We start from the raw sequence: 25523 nt of genomic DNA on the forward strand, positions 1-25523 counted from the left end.
TTTACCTTGAAGAATGCTCAGATGATAATTCCTAAGTTACATTTAAAATACAGAATAATGAAGGAGTTAGGGTTTGCCGTATCCGAAATGGAAATGTGCTATACAAAATACAATACGATTCCACTACAATAATCAACAGTAAAAAAATTAAAATAACAGAGAGCCCAGATATGGAAATGTATGCCAATTTAATTAAAGACAGATTTAATTACAACTCAAGAAAAAAGGATTAGTCAATAAATGGTGTTGGAATAACTATTGGAATAGATAAAAAATTATATCTCTACTTCATATAATATGTCAAACTAAATTATGGATGAATTATATATTAAATTGAAAAAATAAAGTTATAAAGGATCATGAAAAATCTAGGTGGTTATTTATTGCATATTGGGCCAAACAAAGAATTTTCAAACACAAGTCAGAAAGCAGTAACAGATTTGACTGCAGTAATTAAACATGAAAAAAGTCATATATCAGTACAATATGCAAAATTAAAAGGCAAACACCCAACCAGGAACACAACTTCCAGAGATATGATATATAAAGAATCTTTAATACAGTGCATAAACAAAATATTAACACCTCAGTTGATAAATGGACAAAAAAGATAGATGAACAAGTTACAAAAGAATTAGTATAAATGTCTAATAAGCATTCAAAAAATTTTTAAATGATTAATGCTTAATGCTGTCAAGTGTGAGGAGAGACAGACACTGATACACTGCCATTGTAAGTGTAAATTAATACCTTTGGCCACATCTAAGAAGAACTATAAACACGCTCGCATCCTTTGATTGCATCTACTATCATGTTAAAGCAAGTAAGAAGATTGTAAAAGATGAAATGCAAGGCTGCATCACTTATTCGAGGAAGAAGCAGGAACACTCAGCTACAGCTGTACACCCCAAAGTCCCAGTATTATACAGTCATTAAATAATCACGTCATGAAGAATATTTAATGCCATGACAAAATGTTTCCCATCAAGTGAACATAGGTAAAATATAAAACTCTATCTAGAGGCTGGTCCTGATTCTGTAACATAACAATATATACAGAGAAAAAATTAGAGGAAATATGCCAAAATGTTACAGTGGCTATCTCTGAATATTAGAGGAGGTAATTTTTATTTTCTACAAAAAATATCAGAAAAAAATTTATTTTATAAAGGATGAGGACAAAACAATGATTGACAAGAGAAACAAGAAGCTGGACCCATTGGACTTGACCTTCTAAGGAAATGAAGAAGTCTGCCTTTTGTGTCCCTCTAATTTTACTGGTTTATCTCAGAGAGCAATGGTGGAATGGGTGTCTCACAAACCACATTAGCTTCTAAAAGGAATCATCCCAGAAGCCACCTCTCCATCAGATCTGGCTAATTCCTTCTCTACTCCTTCCACTCTGGCCTCTTTCCGCTCAGCTCTGTCAACCCCCACTTTCCTCCCACTCAAAGTCTGGCAACAAAAAAACAATCCCAACATGGGAAGAGGTCCGGAGGGATGTCAGCATGCTCAGTGATTATTGAGGAAAGGATGTATATTTCTGTAAAAATGCATTCTCCTCTGCTAAACTATCATTTCATAACACTATCCACATTAGAAAGACTTTGCTCAAAAAAAACCTATACTCTTGAAAATTCCTGCAAACCCTACGTCAGTGATGATCTCAGAAGTCCATTTCTCCTTTAGGGGCATAATTCAGGGAGCTTTACTAAAATTAATCAATCTCTCAATGATATTCAGCAAATATTTACTGGGTGTTCTCTAGGGTTCCGGGAAATATAATGTGGCTGTGGGAGGCTGAATAATGGTTCCCAGAGATATCCACATCTTCATCCTGGAACCTGTGAATTTGTTACAGTACATGGCAAAAGGAAATTTACAGATGTGATTAAGGTAAGGATTTTGAGATGGAGAGCTTGTCCTGCATTATCTGGATGGGCCCAATATAATCTCAGGGGTCCTTATAAGACAGAGAGGCAGAAGAGTCAAGACAAGGGGCAAGGATAGAAGCAAAGGTCAGTGATGCAAGGCCACCAGCTGAGGAATTTGAACACCCATAAGAGCTGGAAACACCCACTACTTCTTGTAGTTTGTTTTTTTTTTAAGATTTTATTTATTTATTTGACAGAGATAGAGAACACAAGCAGGCAGAGCTGCAGGCGGAGGGAGAGGGAGAAGCAGGCTCTCCGCTGAGCAGGGAGCCCGACACGAGACTCGATCCCAGGACCCTGGGATCACGACCTGAGCCAAAGGCAGATGCTTAACCAACTGAGCCACCCAGGCACCCCAACTTCTTGTAGTTTAAACAAGTTTATACAAATTGATAAACTCTACCAATCCCTATGACACTTGAAACATACCCTTTCAAGTTTTTAGCTAGCTTGGCAGGTGTTCTTTTGTTTGTTTAATCTTACCCAACAGGAAGTTAAGTTCCTCTAAGGTAGAACTATTTCCTTACAAGCCCATATTCTGTAGTTTCTTTCCTCAGGGAGCTAATATTCCAGTTGGCGAGACATGCATACTTTCATAAGAAAAAGGATATTTGGGGAAGAAAGCTGGGGGATTTTTGTTATCTAATTTGACAAATAGATAAATGTTGAGAGATTAAACTGATCGTCCCAGACTGTTTTACTGAAGGGTCCCTTGATTATATCCCAGAATTTCCTGAACAGCATGATCTTTTAGAGCGATGAAGGAACAGTCATACTTAGAGTAACCCAGAGTTCATAGATTATAGTCTCCTCCTTCATTGCCATGGCATCTTCCTCCCTCCACCATTTCCCTCTCCTCTGATCTTAACCAAAGTCTGAGGTCTTGATGGTGATATTTCTTTGACTTATAAAATAGTGTAGTGGTACAGTGGATCTTTTGGGTCATCTGTGCATAATAATTGTAAGTAAATAATAAGTATTATAAGTAAATTATAATAACTTACAAGTAATTAAAAGTAAATAAATAATAAGTAATAATATTATATAGTGTTAATTACACCCCTATTTTCGCAAAGGGCATAAGCAACAGTTCAACATATACTGACTGCATTCTAGCCTCCCTGCAAATGCCTGACACCATTCTCTTTGCAAAGTATTTTTTGCAACCTTCCAGTCTCCCAAGATCATACGAAACACAATTATGCAAATATTGCCTCTCCTTTTCATAAGAAATCAAATAATTTTAAACCAAAGATAAATGAAACTTTTTAGCAACATGTATTTTACTTAGAAAATTAGCAAGCATAGCATCCCCTTTCCAATTACTTTTCAACTCAAATCAATGGAATTTCAAACAACTGTTTTTTTTAATTCAATCAAGAAAATATCTGAAGCATTTAATAAATGTTATACATTACTATCAGAAAAACCCATTGACTCATTTTATGTATTACTGAATATTCTATACAACCTACCATTCTGTAACAATTAACTAGATTTAACCATTAAATAAAGAAACAAAAACCCATTCAACTCTTGAACTTGAAACAATCTCAACAACTCAGATACGTCTAAGTGAACTTTTGTAAACCGAGACAGAGCTTTCTCAACGCCACACTTTTCTTTGCAGTAATGGGAGAAAGTCTGATCCCAGAGGGAATGCTTTTTGTTTTATCTTGTCCTGTTAATACATTAATTTTAAGTTCAATTAATTAAGTAATTGAATTCAATTAAGACGTCAATTTTCAGTTAAATAACCATTATGAAACAGGGATATCTTTACTTCTTCCACTTTACTTCTACTTATCCTGTGTATAATCAGTAACATGAGGACCCTTTCCTTAGAATGAATGGTGGTAGCTCTTTATCTGAATGGTGATAGTCCCCCTTAAGGTAAGTTTAAAGTACTATATACCAACATTCTAAGGACTGAGTCCTGGTGGGGAAGGGGTGGGCAGGGATTAGATGATAAATCACCAGTAAAAACCATTAGAATCTGTCAGGGGTCAGTGCTCTGCAAATAGGAAGAGGTATGGAAAGAACGATTCATATTTCAGTGGCCACGGGAATGGTATCATGGGATTTTGAACTACAAAGAGACAAATAGTTGCTTCTTGCTGCCCAACAAGACCACTACAGGTTTCAAGGAAAGAGAATATTTGTCATTAAGACTATTTCATTCAGTAAGCATTTATTAAGTACCTACTAAATGCCAGTCATAGAGCTATAGGGCAAACACCTGACTGCTTGTTGGGTGAAATTTCATGGAAGAGTAGTGGTATCAGCTTGAAGAGTATCAAGCTAGTAAATCATTCAGACAACCCAAACAGGACATTAATAAGTCAAAGGCAAGGCAGATTATTCCAGTCTCTTTCACTAATGAGAATCAGAACCCCAATTTTCAAAAGCTAATCAAAAAAGGAGCTTTAGTGGAAGGATACTGAGACATCCTCAGAAATCTGAGGAAGAACTGCAGGAGCCAGTGTTGCCAGGGTGCCCACAGGGTCTCTGTCTTTCAACTCTGCTTTTCCCTGTTTCCTTCTTTCTTCCCAGTGACAGATCTGTTTTCCATAAATATGGCCAATTTCAACATGGCTCCTACCAGCTCTGATGAAGTCACCAGAGGATGCCCACTGCTCACCCAGTCATCCCTAATCACGGGGACTAGCAGAACCTTGATATCAAAACACACGTTAATTGTGGATGCCTGGGTGGCTCAGTCGGTTATTAAGCATCTGCCTTCAGCTTAGGTCATGATCCCGGGGTCCTGGGATCAAGTCCCACATTGGACTCCTTGCTCAGCGGGGAGCCTGCTTCTCCCTATGCCTGCGCCCCCCCCCGGCTTCTGCTCTCCCTCTCTCTCCTCTGTCGAATAAATAAGATCTTTAAAAAAAAAAAACAAGTTTGCTGTAATGACATGCTTTTTTTAAATTTAATTTAATTTTATTATGTTATGTTAGTCACCATACAGTGCATCATTAGTTTTGGATGTAGTGTTCCATGATTCATCATTTGAGTATAACACCCAGTGCTCCCTGCAATACGTACCCTCCTTAATACCCATCACCGGGCTAACCCATCCCTCACGCCCCTCCCCTCTAAAACCCTCAGTTTGTTTCTCAGAGTCCATAGGCTCTCGTGGTTCGTCTCCCCCTCTGATTTCCCCCCCTTCACTTTTCCCTTCCTTCTCCTAATGTCTTTCCTTATGCTATTCCTTATGTTCTGCAAATAAGTGAAACCATATGATAATTGACTTTCTCTGCTTGACTTATTTCACTTAGCATAATCTCCTCCAGTCCGATCCATGTTGATGTAAAAGTTGGGTAGTCATCCTTTCTGATGGCTGAGTAATATTCCATTGTCTATACGGACCGCATCTTCTTTATCCATTCATCAGTTAAAGGGCATCTCGGCTCTTTCCACAGTTTGGCTATTGCAGACATTGCTGCTGTGAACATTGGGGTGCATGTGGCCTTTCTTTTCACTACATCTGTGTCTTTGGGGTAAATACCCAGTAGTGCAATTGCTGGGTCATTGGGTAAGTCGATTTTTAATTTTTTGAGGCACCTCCACACTGTTTTCCAAAGTGGCTGTACCAACTTGCATTCCCACCAACAGTGTAAGAGGGTTCCCCTTTCTGTAATGACATGCTTTAAAAAAAAAAAAACCAACACGTGAATTGTGCTCTTCTCATAGTGCTGCCCAACATGCTTTTGAGTTCAATCAAATGAGTGTTCAAATTCTTTGTGCAGTCTAAAGTATTAAGGGCATGTCTAACGTACCACAATTGAAACTATGTAATAAAAATATATGTAGGCTAAAAAGACCGGAGGGAAAGACACTAGAATTCTAAGTTATATTTCAGAGATGGAATTATAAATGATTTTTTCTAATGCCCATTCTCCAAATGTTTTGTAATATGATCACTTTAATAATGAAAAATTTTATGGTATATTTAAAAATTATTTTTAATGTTTGTAAACGTCTGAAAAGTGTCTAATGCTGACAAGTGATTAATTTAATCTGTATTTTGATGATGAAAATGGCAATTTTATTTATTTTAGAAAAATCTTTCCTCTTTTGATGTAAGAAAATATAAAAGATATATCTTTTCCTATATGTAATGAAATAGGAAATTATTATTAATTGTGAATGCCTTGGGGACCTTGAGAATTTAAGGTAAGTCAAATTAATACCATCACAATCTAATTTCAGTGACCATCAACAAAGACAAGGGTATAACCAAACAACTATTTTAAAAATACTTGCATATATGAAATAATCAGCATAACTGCATATAAACACAAATCAGAGGTCAAAATGCCATTGCAAAGTTCTTTAAAAAGTGTCCATTGGTTGGACACTACTTAGCCTTAAAAAGGAAGGAAATTCTGACACATGGTACAACATGGATGAAACTTTAGGACCTGATGCTACCTTAAATAAGCCAGTCACAAAAAGACAAATACTGCGTGATTCTACTTATGTGAGATACTTAGAGTAGTTTAATTCACAGAGACACAAAGTAGGATGTTGGCTGCCAGGGGCTGGCAAGAGGGGATATGGGGAGTTATTATTTAATGGGTATAGCATTTTAATTTTGCAAGATGAAAAGTTCTGGAGAAGGATGGTGGTGATGGTTGCACAATATAAATGTACTTAACACTATTGAACTGTACACTTAAAAATGGTTGAGACAGCAAAAAAGTCTCCATTAAAACAAACTGTTTTTGCTTAATTCTGAGAAAGGCAACACTGCCAAAAGAGGTAGAACAAAATGAAATTTACAATGTGGGTAGTATTAATGACCACCTGAGATAACTCTATAGATAATTTTCCAGAGACAAAGGCTATCAATTAGGAAAGCTAAAATACACAGATAAGCGGGTCTTTCCCTGGTTTGTTTCATCAGATGTAGAAGCAGCTTTAATATACAGGTCCTTAGTAAAACAGACTTGTTTACACCCCATCTTGCCAGGGCCACAACCTGGAAGTTCATCTCCTGAACAGAGACACACCCCATTAAGCACCTGTCATGAGATTACAAAACCTATAAAAAAAGAAAAATCTTGGTCCTTGAAAGTTCACAACAATTTCATGTTGTTTGACTAAATATATATTAAAATGATCAAGAGTAAACAAGTCCTAAGTACAAAATCTAGTATTTCCAGGTCCTTCCAGAGAAGAAAAGTCCGCAGCTGGTTTTCAGAAGGAAGGAGAATGCAAGCTAGCAGATGACAGTGGAAGACCATGTGCCACCAGTTAAAAATAAATGACAGAGAAGCCCACACAAAGACAGGCCAGCGAGGTACGAATTTAGAGAATGGCACACAAACCAGCCAAAATGAGGTCAAGGACAAAGGTAAGACAGAAGGAAGACAAAGCAGGCATGGCCCGAGTTTGAAGGTCAAGGCAGGTTCCGTATTTGATGGAGGGGAGTGATGGGAAGGCACGTGGCTGGCTAGAGAAGCAACAAGCAGTGGCTGCAAAGCCAGTCGATGACAAGCAAAGAAAGGACAAGAGGGAACCAAACGTACTTTAGAAATGAGGATTTCAGATTCCTGAATATAAGCTACCCACAGGCATGTTTTAGTAGAAACATGGTGAACACTGTATACCAGTGTAATGAATTTTCTTTGCTTTAAACCAGATCCTAACTGTTTTCGTAGGTTCACATATGCATGAGTCATTTCTGAGATCCGGGAGGCTGCTCTCACATGAGAATTCAGTATGTCACATCACTGCCACACTACCCATTCCCCGGGAATGTGCAGTGGCCGATTGATAGAAATGGGCTTTCTGACAGCACCCCGTAACCCACGTTGGAGAACACCACCAGAGAAAAGATAGCAGTTCTATATTTTAGCCCAGCAGGGAAGGTAACTCAATTTTTCTCCCTGCTTATTAATAGGCTAACATTTAGTCCAACAGCTGTAATTTGCAGTGGAATTTTTTACATTTGCTCCTGAAAATTGAGTCAGGTTAATGGTTTTCTGAATGATGCTTGTCCACAAATTCTGCGGCCATTCACATTTGTTTTAGAGATATAAGTATAGATTTTTTAAAATGGGGTAGCCATTTTAAGAAATATAAGACATCGGTCAGCTAATATATATATATATATATATATATATGTTATATAGTATTACGTATATGTGAAACTATCTTAAATCAAAGGAGGAGGCATATACTATGAGAATTTTTGCATAAACACTAGTTTTGGTAATAACTGTAGTAATGGGGAAGAAAGAAGATTAAGTTTGGATGAATAGTAGGAGGTTAAAAAATGATACTAACTTGGCTTTTTGGTTCTTAGTTGGACTAACTGCTTTGATTTAAAACTAATAATTAGTTTAATAATTAGTCTCCTGACCGGCTGGTTTCTTGTGGGCAATGACAGCTCCTTGCAAAGCAAATAGCTACCCACTCTGAAAGGAAAAGGTAGAAATAAGATAATCTAACCACTCAAATGGACATCATAAGAATGAGCAAAGAAAGGAAGAGAGGAGGGGGAAAGGGGGGAAGAAGGAAGGAGGGAGGAGAATTAGCCAGCTAGGTAGTTACCTAGGAAGGAGAGAGGGAGGGAAGGGAAGGGAAGGGAAGGGAAGGGAAGGGAAGGGAAGGGAAGGGAAGGAAAGGGAAGGAAGGACAGCACATTAGACCTCTCTAAACAAAGTATCACAACTTAGTTACTTAGTATTCTTACTTAGACAATTAAAAATTTTGTTTAATTCTTTAAGAAATAACTTCCCTGGGTATACTGTACAGCTGCAGCTCAGGGACCATGTGCTATTTACTCATAGTCTGAAAAGTCTTTGTATTCATTCTCAAGAAATAAAGGGATATTCAGACCCTATATTTACAGATTGCAACCCTCAAAAAAGCTGATTTGTCCCAATATTTATTCTGCCTCTAAACTTTTAGTTATAAGTTTCAGACTGAAAATTACTTTCTTACAAGAAGTTACTTTATTACATTTTTTCCCCTTTGTCTACATATTCTACGATTTTTTTGAAGCATTCTTTACTTTTACTATTAAAAGTGTACCACCTAATTTATCTAGGAGGACGTTCAGTCTCAATTCATGACAGCCTTGCACTTATTTTTTCCTAAAAACTCAAAGATGGGTTTCTGTGTTATATAATAATGAACTTCATCCTTTTGTACAAATTAAACCAGGCGTACTAAAGTAAGTAGGTAAATGAAAAACTAGGTTAAAAAACAAAAACAAAAACAACTGACCAATCTACATCAGGCTCAGCTTTTTTGAGAACGAGATTAAGGTGCATGCAGGCAACTGGTATGAAGGTCACCAAACAAAATGTTGCAATCTTAAAGTGCCATTGACATGTAGACCGTGTTCAGCAGCAGCCTCAGAATAATGCATGTGACTCTTTCTCTTTACTCACTGTTTCGCCCAAAATCATTCATAAATGTACATTATGATGGGATGCCACATTTGCAGTAAAACATTTTCAAACTTAGGAAGATTTTTTCCTTTAAATTCAGATAAAAATACTTAATAGAACTTTTTAAAATTTGGCTCCCCATGCCCAGCTTTTGTTAGAGGAAAAGTGACCCACCCGCTCAAAATTCCATAACTGGTTTCTTCATGATAGATATGAGCTTTGACAAATCTGTCCTTTAATTACTCATTATCTACCTGCTGACAGTGTTTAAATTACCAAATTGTTTCAGCTGGAAATGTTTGGCTTTTCATGGGAAAGAGCTGAAAGCCATAAGCCACCGCATGGACCAAGTGTACCTTTAGCTTCTTAAGTCAAAATCAGAAGGAAGCGTTCCTTGCATGGGGACCTGCATTCCTCTTCAGTCCTCTCCTGACCTGCTGGTTTCTTGTGGGCAATGACAGCTCCTTGCAAAGCAAATAGCTACCCACTCTGGAAGGAAAAGCTCATCTTCTCAGTCCATACTGCAAGCACAAAACAACCTTGAGAGTCATTGAGGGAGTGAACTAGGCCTGCAGCCGATAAGCACAAAGCTGACCTTTAAACCCCAGCCTTTAATAGAGCATTGGGTTATTTCACTTTGTGTTTGCTCAACAGTTCCAGGGTCACAAGGGTCTGCGTTTACCGAGGTGGGGCAAACCCGGGAACCTTGCTCCAACTCCTGTATTGCAACTGATAGAAGAAGGTGGGGGGTTGGGCTAGTAGAGGCCTCAACCCCCAAAGTACCCAGTATTGCAGGCTGTTAGAACACATTCTTTAGCCTCTAGAGATCATCGGAGTACACAAGTTTGCTGACTGGCTCTTAGCTGCCAACTTAGAAGAAATGAGAAAGACTCTTGGAGACCCAGGAGTGGAAGCTTTTTTCCTTTGCTTTCACCTTGTCACAGTGCCATACTGAGGGCTAGAGGGAGAGACTAGAGGAGACATCAGTAATACTTGTTCTATCTTTATTAAACATACAATATTTCATTCATCATGGATTTTTTACATTGCTTTTGACTTTTCAAGATAGGGTATTAAAATATTTATCTTGATTACTGAGTTTTTTGGTGCCCAAGGTGAGTGAGGCCTCGCTCACCTCACCTTAGTGCTGGCCCTGCTCTGCCACCTAGCTCGCTGTTTCCACCTTATGTCTGAATCTACAAATGGAAGCAGATCTAGGCAGCATGGTAGAGATGCTTATAGCTGATGTAGGAAGAGGAGACGAGCCCAAAGCAGACAAGAAAAACATTAGTGAGCATCTACCATATTCCAGGTACTATGCCAGGCATTTATTTGCATTCTTTCTGGTCCTCACCTATGAGGAAGACATAAACCTCCATCCAAGGAAGCTAAGGTTTTAGGAAACAGGCTTTCTTCCACTTTCCTTCACTCAAGAACTGGCCCTACAAGTTACGTGGTGTTCAAGACAGAAGCCTGAGAGTTGTCCATGATTCTTCTGCTCGAATCAACTGCACCTATTGCCAACACTCCTAAGTGTCCGTGGTCAGCCAACTTGTAAATGGGGGAGTAAAATTCAAAAGATGGTCTATTTGATGACACTCTCCAGATGCATTGTCATATTTGCTACCTCTCCAAGGAAAGCTGGAGTCACTGAATGTTTTGATATCCCATTGGCCAGGCCAGGCCAGGACAAGGTTGGGTCACTTCCAAGTGCTGTCTGTTTTGCAAATTCATCCAGTACATGGTAGTTTGATCTTGAATGCAAACTCTATCTCTGGCCCAGGACACTACTCTGGGCACCAGATTCCACATCTCCACTTGGATATCTTATGCACATCTCAAACACACATCTAAAATAAGATCCAAAGCATCATCAAAACCTCCTCATTTAAATAATAGAAACATTACCAACAACACTTATTAAAGCATTCACTATTTTACAGGTACTCTTATGGTGCATATAGAGCATTACTAACTCATTCAATTTTCATAACAACTCTATTATTAATTCCATTTTACTACTAAATAGAGAAGCTAATTTGCCCATGGTCATATAGCTCATGTGAGGGGGGAACTCGTATGCTAACCTAGTCGCTCCATCTTTAGAACAAACACTCTCAACCATTACACCATATCTTCAAAATAATCTGAAATGCATCCCACCTTATTGGTTTCCCACTGCCCCATCTTTGTCCAAGCTACCATCACTGCCTGCTCCAGCAAGTGCAAAACTCTCCTGGAAACTTGTCATCTTCATTTTATTTCTACCTCACTTCCACACATCAATCTTTATGAAACTTTTTAAAATTTACATCTTGTCATTTCCTCTGCTAAAATCCTCAAAATGATTTGGCTACTTTCTGAATAAAATGCAAACTCCTTAATGTGGCCTATAACCTCTTATGTGAACTAGCTTCTGCCCTCTTCTGAGATTTTATCTCCTACCATTTTCTACCTCACTTACCACCTGTCTATCCCACTGGCCTTCTTGCACTTCCTTGGACCCAGCAAACTCTTTCCTGCCTCACAGCCTTTGCACATGCTGTTGCCTCTGCTTGCAATGCTCTTCTCCTCCCTTGGCTAGTTACATCCAATCCTCCACATGTTTCAGGGTACTCCCCTGACATGTTAGTCTAAGATAGCTCTTCCTACTATTCTCTCTTAGCACCTCTTCCTCGCCTTGATAACAATTTAAAAATTTGTAACTACATTTATTTGTATTTTTACTTGATTTTTGTCTCTAAGCTCCATATGAGGCACAAAGTCTGTTTTATCCACCACCTTATTCCTAGCACCTAACCCAGAGCCTGAAGTCGACGTACAGTTATTTGCTGAATGAATGAGTTAACTCTTGGAGAGCTCTTATAAAGACTTCTATGAATTAACTGAAGAGGGCACATAAATAATTAATATCATTGATTTTAGTAAGAGAGATCCTTAAAAAATAAAGAAAATATGTATATATACATATACATATATATATATATATACACACATACGTATACGTGTGTGTGTGTTATACTTCTTTGTTTCCAACATGTAAACAAAAATTATAAAATCAAATATTCAATCTTTGGAAAATACATAGAAGGTAATAACCAAAAATCTCTAAAGAATGATTTTTCAAAGATCTTACAATATATCTAGCTTTTTTTTAAAGTTCCTGTGTTGTCATCATGACTATCAATCCCAATAAGATGAGACTCAAACTCTCAACTGTTCTTATGTAATCATAGCACATACTGGTGTTCCATAACCTTCTATCAATAAGCTATGGGAAATTTCAATCACGTATCTTTGATTACTTATTTCTCTTCATAACTTAGAGATTGATTTTCTCATTAGTGCTAAATCTCTCATCAGGAAATAGCTAATTTTACATTGTAAATGATTTTATATGGTCCTGTTGTGTCATAGATGTTTTAGGAATAAAGATAGATTCTTTATGTCTCTGTATAATAGATAATTATTTGGATTGAGATCAAGGTACCCGCTCTTTAGGATTCCAATACTCCTAAAAAAAATAAATGAATGCATTCAAGAATAGAACTTATATGCCATTGGGATATATGGGAAAAAACTGCAAATCATATATCTGATAAGGCACTTGTATCTAGAATATATAAACAATTCAATAATATGAAGACAACACAATTTAAAAGAGGCAAAGGATCTGAGAGGACATTTCTCCACAAAAGATACAAAAATAATCAATAAACAAACATGAAAAGATGCTTGACATCATTGACCAACCATAAGGGAAATGGAACTCCAAACCCCAGTAAGATACCACTTTATATCTACCAAGATGGTAATAATCCAAAAAGTGGAAAATATTAATTGCTGTTGAGGATGTGGGGAAATTGGAACCCTTATATCCTGCTGACAGGAATGTAAAATGCTGCAGCACTTTGGAAAACAGTCTGGCAGTTCCTCAAAAGGTTAAAAATAAAGTTACCATATGACCCAGCAATTTTACTCCTAGGTATGTGTACACCTAAGAGAAAGGAAACCACATGTCTACACAAAAACTTGCACATTAATGTTTATAGCAGCATTATGCATAATAGCCCAAAGGTGGAACAACCCCAAAGTTCATCAACTGATGAATGGAAAATAAAACATGATATATCCATGTAATGGAATATTATTCAGCAATAAAAAGATATACATGCTACATCACAGATGTATGAAATTTCCAGAACAGACAAATTCATAGTCAAAATAAAGTAGTGGTTGCTTAGGGCTGGATGGAGAGGGCAGAGAATGAGGAGTGAGTGCTAACAAGAACCAGGTTTCCTTTGGGGGTGGCACAAATGATCTAAAGTTAGTGGTGATCGTTGCACAACTGTGGGAATATATTTAAAAAATACTGAATGGTACACATACTTTAAGTGAGTGAGTTGCATAGTATGTGAATTATATCTCAATAAGGTTGTTACAAAAAATAATGGAATATATTTTTTCTACACGTTAAAAGTAGACCTATGTTTGGCATTTACAATGGTGGGTATGGCTTAACCAAAGAGTGCCTATAATTTGCTTTCAAGCAAAGAAGATGAGTTTTAGATGCAACTTTTTCATAATTCATGAAAAGGAATTTATGCTCTCCCTTGCTTACAATTCCTAGTCTCTCATCTTTGACACTGTTTAGAGGCAGACTTAAAATCTTTGGGTCAGATTCATAGGTTTTTAGAGTGCAACAAGATGTAAAAGATGATGATTTTAGAGTAAGGAAACTAAGAGCCCAAGAGAATAAACATCTTTCCCAGGATTATAAAAGTAATGAGAAAGAGAATCGGAGATTTCCATACCAAAGCTTTATTTTTATTTTTCAACAGCACTCTATGAAACGTAGAGGAGTGCATGGCATTTTCCAAAATGGCACCAGCCCAAAGTTCTACACAACTAAGTCTCATGCGTGGAAAAAAGAATCCCATTCAATGTATGAGAAGAGCAAAGATGAAGACCACACAGTGATTGCTTCTTCTTGATCAATTTCTTCAATTAACATTAACCAAGTGCTTGTCTGTGTGCTAGGCACTGTGGGAATAAAGACTTGCCATTGTTCGTAAAGACAGCAGAGACTAGGACGTTTAGATTTGGGTCTCTTTCTTTGGCATTGAACACTTGGAGTGGCCACCTCCATCATTCAGTTCTTAAGTAGGGTTGGAAGGCATGGCAAAAGGATATTCAATTTGATTTTGAATCCTGTCTTCAATCTTCCCAGCAAAACCTTTCTCTCTCTACATTCCCTTCTTTATCAAACACTTGCCTCTGATAGCCTGAGAGATCTCACCCAATTTGGGGGCTTCAGTGATCCCATGTGTTCTGTTAGCATCAGTGAGAAATATGAATTCGAGAAGTGATTTGGTTGCTGAGGGTTGAGGATACAGCATAACTTCAGTTAAATCATTACTTATGACTCAATTCAAAATACTGGTATCAACATGATACTTAAAAAAAAATAATCAGACTAGTCAATCTGTTCAGAGAGGAATTTTGACCCTGAAAGTTAATTTTTCACTTCTATATTCCTTTGCTACCTCCCGTCCCCAATTTTCCTCTATGTCAGAAAGTCTGAACTGCCTAAGAGAATTCTGGCTTCCCTCCAAGGGGATATTTTGTTAACAGGCAGAGAAGAGAGAACTCTATTATAAGATGCCATGAAATACAGGATTAATTTTTATTACTCCATGTAGTCTGGCTGATGAGGAGAAATGAATGTGCCAGGCCTAGTGCTGTTGTAAGTGGGATGGAGAATGTGATGATGCTGTTTTGACATCACTATTATTGCTCTACTCTTTGAAATACATTTTTAAAGCATTCTAACAACCGCTTCACTGAATTTCTCAGCAAACGATTATCTTCTCACGCAAGTCAGTAAGAGAGAAAGCATACAGTCTTTTTAGATTCTCAGAGCAAGGCATTTAAAAATAAATTGAAAGTATTCATAAAGCTTATAGGAACGCATTCATTGAATCTGTGTTGGTTGTCACTGGATAGAAACTGTGTCAAAAGGAAACCAGGTTCCTCTCCATTTTATGAGACTATGAATTAGTTTTGTACTTAATAGTGACTAATGTGTATAACCATCTTCCTCTCATTCAGTAACCAGTTTGTATGCTCTCCAATTTATTAATAATTCCCTTTCAGAGTCTTTACTCATTTGGCCTCGATAGAGCATTGCTTAGCCTCCAGAGAGTAAGGGGGCAAAGGTAGGGAATTGTGAAATCACTTAATTCCCGGTTTGTCATTCTAGAAATAATTGGGGGGAAAAGAGGATAAAACTGGGGTAAATTGTGGGGCATGGGGTTTTTAGGTGTCATAGATTCACAAATCTCACCTAATTATGTTACTAGTTAGGCCTTATGGGACTACACAATATTTGGCAGAAAGTAGGGGAGTGAGGGAGGGAACCTAAGACGCTTTATAATCCCATACTTTTCTATACTAGCAGGTCAGAATTCCTAATGAGGATATTTGCCTTTAGAGAATGGTTAGGCACCTTTGGGAGCTCTGTGAAGTCATCAGGGTCATAATGGTGGTGATTATTCAGTCATTGCTTCAGTGATTTCAATGAGAGCTTCTCAGACAGTGACAAGTCACTTGGGCATCTTATTCAGTGCAGATTTCTAGCCCTGCAGCTCTGGGGTAGAGCCTGGGATTCTGCATTGCTAATAAACTGCTCTGGGGCTGGCTCAGGACCCATCTGAACAGTGAGGTTCTGAAAAAATGTAGCAAGGTAAAAGAAAAAAAAAACACTTTTGGGCTAGAGGACAGTAGTCATGGCGGGCTGATAATACCTGCCAGACAAATTATTTCAGCATCATCTTCCGTTCCTAAAAGATGAAGCAGCTTAATTTGGTTGACTGCTCTATTTTCAAGCTCTCTTCAGGCACGCTTAGCAGAGCTTGAGACCCATTTCTTCTACAGAAGGCTGAAATTATGCCCTGTCATTTATATTCAATTGCCTTTGGATTTGAAAAAAAAAAAGTAGTTTTCTTCTACCCAGTTGCAATATCAGTGCCTCTCAGTGAGTTAAACATTTTCAACTCTTTCAGACCACTCAGTAGGATACTAGTTCATATACTGACTGCTAATAATTTAGCCTATTAGTTTCAATTTCCTCCATCAGACTGTTTATAAATGGTAAAACTGACTGAGTCAAGGCATCCTCTCCTTCCCCCAAAGTGCGGTAAATGTATCAGTAGCCTGCAAGAATAAATGTTCCTCTGTGAACACCCAACTTACTAAGCTCTGGGAGAATTAGAGTCCTATTGTAAAAAAAGAAAGACCAAACTCCAAACAATAACAGTGACATAATAAGAAAGAAGACATTTAGATAGAGCTTCAGATGTCCACACGGGATGGCCTTTAATTCTCAAATATGTTGTATATTATAAATATCCTAAAAGAAAAATAATCAAGGTACCTAGTTTTATGTAAGTACTTGTCATGTAAATATTAATTGAGAATGTATTTATTTGCATTTGGGAGGCACAATACCACATTTTTACTTTCAAAATACATTTTGGTAAACAGCAGAGGCATTAAATTTTAGCCATTCATTAGTTTTTGATGTAGTGTTCCATGATTCATTAGTTGCATATAACACCCAGTGCTCATCACAACACATGCCCTCCTTAATACCCATCACCCAAATAATACATTATATGTTAATAAAAAAATTCACAGATTAAAAATAAATTAAATTAAAAAAATCTTAGCCATTCAGTTCTAAGAAATCATTTCAAACTGCATAGATCACATCGTGCCTAACGTCTTACCCACTGTCCTCATTACTTTGCTCCCACTTCCCCTAACTATGTACTTTAAGGAGATTCCATTTAGCACATTTTTCTAATGGGATTTTAGAATATACTATCTGGAGAACTCTGTCATTCCAATAGCAAAATAGGAAAGTGAAAAGAACAGCCTTATCTATCTGTGATTTATCTTTCTAAATTTAAGCAGAAGTTTTTTCTTATTTTATTTCACCCAGTGTGAAATAAATTGACTGACTTAAATTATAAAGCTATCATCATTGGGAGCATCATAGAGTTTAGAAATGATGAGAAAAAAATGCACTGAAAAACAATTTACTCTCAGTTATATATATTAACGATGGGGGCAGGGGCATAGAAAACTGTCAACCCACTGTGTGGGTTTTATAATGTTCACAATTTTTTTTGCACTAGTTTTCTTTTTATAGGCCTAACATGTTGTACAGACTAACATTTATATGATTTTCTTTTGTTCCTTTAACCTAACCTCTTCTAAGCGGGAGGAACATGAAAGTTTCACTTCGTATTTCATTGAGTAATTGTTGAGTATAGAGAGAGTTACTTATTCGGCTGTGAGATCATGTCTGTGGACTTATTCTGTGGTTAGGATTCAGTGTTAGTATTAACATTTTTAGGGGTCTCTTCCAGAGCTGGCTGGTCCCAGAAACAAATGATGAACAGGTGAAATATGTAACTAGTGCTTCCCACCTTCTCTGCTTCCATTTACTAATACTCTATTCCTGCAAAAGCTCAGAATTTTAGTTCATAAATACTTCATGAGTTCCTCTTACAGGGTTATTTGTTTTGCTGCAAATGATTCTAGAAGACTGAACAACTCTAAAGACCCAAAGGATACTGCTCAAGTGTAGGGGTTCTCAGGCTACAGATTGTAACTTCTGAAATTTGATGGAAAGTTATGCATTTATCTTCAAATACACCATTTTCTAGGCAAGGAGTATAGATTCTCCAATGGTTTCACAATCCCTAAAAGGTTAAGAACCACCACTAATAAAGGAATTTAAATCAGCAAGAAAAAAATCCATCAGAATCAGAATGACCACTTTGGAAAGGCCAGCCCCCAGTTTTGAGTTTTGGAGTGAGACAGGTCTGGGTTCAAGTCTGTATTATGCCACTCACTATTTGTGCCACCTCAGGCAGGTTACTCAACCTCTCTGAGCTACAATTCTTTTCTCTCTAAAGGGGGGATGAAACTAGAGCCTACATCCTTGGGCTGTTGTGAAGATTAAGTATAATGTTTGCAAAGAGCTTGGCACAATGTTGGCATGCTGTATCCTCTCAATAAATAGTAGCTGCTTCTATTTTTATTATTATTACTTGTTTTATTAGCATTATAAAAGATGATGGGAAGGCAGAAGCTTTATCTACCAAGTAATAAGGCAGATTATTGTAACACTTCTTGCAGATGGCTAATAAAACAGTGGTGTGGCAAATTAGCTTAATGATTAAGTCATCTTTGACCAAGTCAGAGATAAACACATTTGTTCTCTAAAGTGATCTGATTTTATTTACTTTAACTATAGGATATCTAATCTAGTGACATGACATAACTTTAGGTTTTAAAGATTCACTAAGAAGTTTTCCAAGAATTTTCTAAATTATAGAACAACTGTGACTTCTACACTCAAACGTTTTTATATAGCATGCAAAATATTCAAGGATATTTTTTAAGATTTTATTTATTTATTCATGAGAAGCAGAGAGAGAGAAAGAGAGAGGGGCAGAGGCAGAGGGAGAGGCAGGCTCCCCGCTGAGCAGGGCGCTCAACTCGGGACTTGATCTCAGGACCCCGGCATCATGACCTGAGCCGCAGGCAGAGGCCTAACCATCTGAGCCACCCAGGTGCCTGAGGATTTTGTATTCAGCTATGTTCAAGACAACATTTTTTTTGTTGAAAAATTGACATTTTTCTTAAATGGATGTTAATGGGACTTAAAATACGGTACATCTATAGCATATTGGCAAGTAATTATAAAAAATAATTTTAAGGAATCATGTTCATTGACATGGAATAATGTTCATCACACATTAAGGAAAAAAGGCAGTGCACAAAATTATGTGAAGTCTCATCCCATTTTTGTACAACAATGACACAGAAAAATGCCTGGAAGGAAATATACCAACATTTACTGGTGGGTGGCAAGATGATGGGGAGGTTCTACATTGAGCATTTTTGCTTTTGTGAATAGAATAATAATAAAAGGTATTAAAAGTGAATGGCTAAAGATTAAAAACTCATCAGCAGTGCGATATCCCAGAAAAGGTCCAAGATGACCTGGACTTGGGCTTGAGGCCAAGCCACGGGCATACTGAAATGATAACCTCACACAAGTTACCACTCCATTTTTGGGTTAAATATCGCTCTCTGGAATTGAGAAGGTTTGAATAAATGATCTCTATGTTCCTTTCCAGTTTGACATTCTAGAATTCCAGAATTATGGCCACATGTGGCAGAAAAGCTTTTCTGTTTTTTTCAAGCTAGCCCACAAATGATGAGTGGTGTTACAGGAGTGACACTGGAATGAGGTCGTTTTATTTTCAACATTTCCTGTGTTGATTTTTTTTAAAATAACAAGGATGTTATTCCTTTGATAATTAACAAGAAATAAAAGGAAAAAAATCATTTGAAATGGGTAAGGGGCTCAGTATACATATGGGCTCACAAACTAAACAATCTGGTACATAATGTACCTTTAAAATGGATTCACATTTTATTTGGCCTAAACAAATCAGTCAAAAAAAAAAAATCCCAGAATTGATAGCCATAATTCTGGAATAAATGACTCAAGTAAAATAGAACAGACTCTTGTTGTGAGAAGTCTATGGTTTTCTTAAGGAAATTCTCAGATGTAAAGTTCTTTGAATTAAATGGAACTATCACTCATGGCATTCCAGGAGCAAGGTATTGCTGACATCATGCCCTGGTCCAAACTATTTAATATCAGGAAAATACCTATGTGATTAAAATTGTTTTACATAATAAGTAGCAAAGAAATCAGATTACTTGAAGCCTAAAAACCCAAACAGAACAAAATATGTTTTAAATTGCTACCTTTTCGTCCTGTGTCTAAAACGAATGTGCTGAATCCCACTTTCTACGAGTCCTGAAAAAGAGAGAGGGGAGAAAATTCTTCTTTGGTCCTGCCCAGATTCTTCCCCTGGAACTAGCAGGTTCTTCAGCTGCCAATGAGAAGTTTCCTCGAGGTGCTTTTTAAAGGGCATTGAAAGGCGGCAAGCAGTGACCCAGAAGCCTGGGAAAAATACCCAGTTTCTCAGGCTACCAGCCCCACCCCCTTCTGGGCAAGGCACCCAGCTGAGAGGAGCTAGTACCCAAAGCTGATCTGCTTCTATGCATGAGCAAGAGCAATTTTCCACCCACACCGTGTAACCCTGCTCCCGTCCCTACTGTAGGGTTACACAATTTGGCTTCTCTCCTGGACAGAGGGGAGACTCATCCCACAGTATCTATTTGGGCCCTGCTATTGACAAAGAGGTTGGTTTGGCCTGATTAATAAGAACACGGAGCTGTTTTCTGTAGCAAGGGCCAGTTAAGAAGGGAGGAAGAAGTATCTGAAACCTTAACAGAATGTTAAACGGATTAAGATTTCTATATAACTTTGTTGGTAGAAAAAGTGTTTGAAGGGGGGATGAAAGGGTTCTCTTTACACCATCTCATTTTTAAACTTAATAATAATCCTTAAAGATCCTGCTGATATTGTATTTTAAAAGGCACGGGTAATTACGATACTGCTACATGAAGCAAGTTTAAAATTCAATCTGCTTGGGCAATTTTCACTGTGATTAAAAACTGGTTCAAAAGTATATTTGATTTCGGCCTAGAATCTCATGGGGGACAAACTACTTCCCAAGAATTAGAAAGACAGACTTAGAAGCTGTCGATTAGCAAGAACTGCCAACTATTCTCTAAGTATTAATGGACACCCACGGGTGTAGAACTACTCATGTAGGGTCATATTGCCACCATTTAGCACACTGATGCAGTGATTTATTAAATGGGACCCTTTATGAAAGAGTTATTGACACTTCAAAAATGTGTAAGAATGCCCTTAAAAATAGTTGAATTAACTTGGTAAATATGATGCATTTCAACAGAAATGCACAGATAAAGATAAATCATTAGGTCATTAAATTTTGGCCCAAATGGTCAAAGGTGATGACATAGTTGTTTTTTTTTAAGCCTCATCTTAATATCTTATTTAACCTAATATGGATGTTCTTACTTTAACTTTATTTTAATTCATATTTACCTCATATAACTGCTTCCATCACATTATATTCACAGTTTGTGAGTCACTATGTTTTAGGTACGATGTTTATAAATGATATATAGCCAGAACTTGTATTTTTACGCAATCTGGCATTCTTTGCCTTCAAACTGGCAATCTGTCTTCAAATTGGAGAATTTAATTCAATTATCTTTATTATGGTTAAATATATATATTTGGACCTATTTCAGTTGTTTTATTTTATTGTTGTTGTTTTATACTGGCCACACTTTTTCCTTGGTATTTTTTCCCCTTCTTTCTTGCTATTTTATTGATTGATTGAATTTTCTTTATTCCCTTCCACCAGTTTGGAAGTCATTCTATTTCTAGGGAAGTCGTTCTATCCCTAAATCTGTACACCAACTAAATCAAGAAGACAAGAAACAAGGGGCCTATGTGGCTCAGTTGGTGAAGTGGCTGCCTTCCGCTCAAGTTGTGATCTCAGGGTTGTGGGATTGGGCCCCACGATGGTCCCTCTGCTCAGTGGGGAGTCTGCCTCTCCCTCTTCCTCTGGTCCTCCCCCCACTTGTGCTCTTTCTCGCTCTGTTTCTCAAATAAATAAATACAATCTTAAAAAAAGAAGAAGAAGAAGACAAGAAACAACAAGTGTTTGTGAGGATTTGGAGAAAAAGGAACCCTCATGCACTATTGGTGGGAATGTAAATTGGTACCACCACTGTGGAAAACAGTATGGAGGTTCCTCTCAAAAATAAAACTAGAAATACCACATGACCCAATAATTCTACTATAGGGTATTTATCCAGGGGGGGAAAAACACTAACTTGAAAAGATATATACACCCCTATGTTTACTGCAGCATTATTTACAATAGCCAAGACATGGAAACACCTAGGTGTCCATCAATAGATAAATGGATAAAAAAAAACGTGGTATACATACAGAATGGACTACTACATAGCTGTAAAAAGGGATGAGATCGTGCCACTTGAAATGACATGGATGGACCTACAGGGTATTATGCTAAGTGAAATAAATCAGACTGAGAAAGACAAGTACCATATGATTCCACTCATAAATGGAATCTTAAAAAATAAAGCAAAAAACTGAATCAGAACTATAAATACAGAGAACAAAGAGATGGTTGCTAGAGGGGAGGAGGGTGGGTGGTTGGGTAAAATGAGTGAAGGGGAGAGGGAGATACAGGCCTCTGGTTATGGAATGAGTAAGTCCTTATAAAAAGCAGAGTGTAAAGAACACAATCAGTGATATTGTAATAGTAATGTAATGGGACAGATGGTAGCTATACTTGTGAACATGGCATAACGTATAAACTTGTCCAGTCACTAGGTTGTACACCTAAAACTAAGGCAACATTCATTGTACATCAACTATACTCAAAAAACTTTTTTCTATCCTTCTCTAGAGTAATACCAAGACTATGAAAGATATTACTTCTACTTCTTCCTTATCCCATGCTATTATGGTACAGTAGTTCTGTATTATTTTTAATAAACACACCAAAGTTGTTACTGCCAGACTATGGAAGCAGCCCAAATGTCCACTGATAGATGAATGGATAAAGAAGATGTGGTATAAATATATGATGGAATATTATTCAGCCATAAAAAAGAATTAAATCTTGCCATTTGCAACAACATGGATGGACCTAGAGGGTATAATGCTAAGTGAGATAAGTGAATCAGAGAAAGAAAAATACCATATAATCTCACTCATATGTGGAATTTAAGACACAAAACAAATGAGAAAAGGGGGAGAAATAAAGGAGAGAGAGAGAGAGAGAGACAAACCAAGAAAAAGACTCTTAACTATAGAGAACAAACGGATGGTTACCAGAGAGGAGGTGGGTGGGGGAATGGGAGTAATAGGGGATGGAAAAAAAAAGAAGAAAAAAAGGACTACTATAGTTGGTGGTGTTTTACCAAGAGTGCTTATGTAGATTTCCCATTATGTTAACCAGTTTCTTTGCTCACTATCTTTCCTTGCAACCTACATGCTTTTCTTGGTTCAATTCTCTTCTCATTAAAGTATATCCTTTAGCAGTTTTTTAGTAGAGTTAATTAGCACAATCTTATTTATCTGAGTAGATTTTCAGTTTATGCTCACTTTTGACTTCTACTTTAGCCAATATAAATTTTGGGGTTGATGATTTTGCTCAGCATTTTGAAAATCACTTTCTGCAGATATCTAGCATCTAGTGTTGCTGGTAAGAAGTTAGCTACCGTCCAATGCTGATTTTTTTTGCAAATAATATTATCTCTAACCCCTTTACATTCAATTGACCACATTCTCATCAGGATGAGTCCAAAGGTGGATTTACTTTTATTTATCCTTTGTAGGACTTAGGGTTTTCCTTTGTCTGTACTTCCATGTCCTAGCTATATGCTAGGTGATCTCATCAGCACCATCATCAAGTTCAGTCACTTTCTCCTTATCTTCTTCTAGTCTGCTCTTTCACCAGATTTTAACCAAAAAAAAATTGTTTTTTATTTTTATCAAATTTATACTTGCATGTAGTTTAATGTATCAGTTAGTAAAAACTACTCTCCATCTCCTCTTCCTAGAGGTAATCCCTCTAAGCTCTTTCATTTATTTATGGAAAAGAAGGCTTTATTTCCATGTTCCTAATAACATGATTGCATTACATGACATTTCAGTTTTAGTTAGTATGTATTTACTCCCCACTACAGAGCATGAGAAGCAGCTCATTTCTCTCTCTTCCCACCACACATGTGCACCCTTCTGAATTAGTTTGTTAATAGGTTCCTTCCGCTCATTTTTTCGGTTTTCTCTTCTTGGTATTTCTTTTATTAAGATGTTGGGCTGACTAAATTTACCTTTAGTTATGTTATTTTTTTTTTCTTCTCCTATTTACCATCACCATCTTCTTCTTCTCCTTTCTGGGAGATGTTCTCAATTTTACCTTTTACTTTATTGATCGATATGATTGGGCATAATTCAGTGTACCTCTGATTTAATATCTTTAGGACTTTTTTTTAAGTTTTATTTATTTTAGAGAGAGACAGAGAGTGTACTGTGGGGAGAGACAAAGGGAGAGGGAAAGAGAATCCCAAGCAGACTCCACACTGAGTGCAGAGTCCAACGTGGGGCTCAGTCTCATGACCCTGAGATCAAGACCTGAGCCAAAACCAAGAGCTGGATGCCCAACCGACTGCATCACCCAGGTGCCCCTTTAGGTTTTTCTTCTTGGGCTGCTTAGATTTCCCAGGAAAGACTTTTTTCAAACTAATGTCTACAAAGTGAAGGCCTGGATGCTAGGATTCTGGAAACCTAGTGGGGGAAGAGGTTTGGGAGTCATGTGTCCAGTATGTACACATTTATCTAGTACACACTTGTGCATGTGCATGCGTGTGTGCACGTGCACACACAAACACACATGAATCTGCCAGGCTGAATACTACTAATTCTTCAAAACAGATGAAGTATCCTCTGGGAAGTTCTCTATGATCTCCCACAGAGACATCTGATTGAGCCCTTTAAGAGAAGCCACGGTTTCCCCTATCTTAGCAGGTATCCCTTGCCTCTGTAACTGCCTAGTTAAACATCTATCCTCCTCCAGAACCAGCTCCATCCATTTTGGATTTATGGGCCCCTGGCACAGCTACAAGTATGTAATAAGCTCAACACATTCATGAGTTATTAATTAACTCCTGAGGCAGCCCAGATAAGGGAGCTGCTCATACATGCAGAAGCCAAATAGGAGCTGGGAAAGCACTTCAAGTAAACTCTACTGTCATAGGCTTTGGCATGGACATTCGTTCTATCCCTGGATGTACAACTCTTCAATAAACCAGGCCACCCCACACAAACTCTTCCCCTTTCATGTCTGGTTTTCCTTACTACATTTCTATATGTATATCAGGGAAAGCATTCAAACTACTTCATAGTAGTATAACAAAATATTTCTGAAAATAATCACTATTGCTTTAAAATTTGAGGGCTTCAGATACATGGGAAAATCAAAATACATTGTTACTAAGGAAAATTGAGGCATAAGGAAACCAGGCAAGAAATAGCTACTGGGTGTAAGAATAAATGTTATTAACCTATTTAGAGGAAAGTGTTGAAGAGCAACAGACTATGAACAGG

The 25523-nt window shown here is 37.4% G+C and overlaps 1 protein-coding gene across 12 annotated transcripts in view; it reads right to left on the reverse strand.

Annotated features, from left to right (window-relative positions):
• Positions 1-25523, reverse strand: part of THRB (thyroid hormone receptor beta) — a 371178-nt gene that overhangs the window by 320805 nt on the left and 24850 nt on the right. For 2 of the 12 annotated variants that reach the window (XM_073900913.1, XM_073900903.1), the window contains exon 2: positions 20201-20252. The exons of the other annotated variants lie outside the window; for them this stretch is intronic. The gene's annotated coding sequence lies outside the window, so the exon portion shown is untranslated. The remainder of the gene's footprint in view (positions 1-20200; positions 20253-25523) is intronic. 12 annotated transcript variants of the gene reach the window in all.

The sequence above is a fragment of the Callorhinus ursinus genome, unplaced genomic scaffold, assembly GCF_003265705.2.
Source record: "Callorhinus ursinus isolate GAN/ISIS: 27379988/994484 unplaced genomic scaffold, GSC_fseal_2.0 scaffold1, whole genome shotgun sequence".
In the NCBI taxonomy this organism is placed as follows: Eukaryota; Metazoa; Chordata; class Mammalia; order Carnivora; family Otariidae; genus Callorhinus; species Callorhinus ursinus.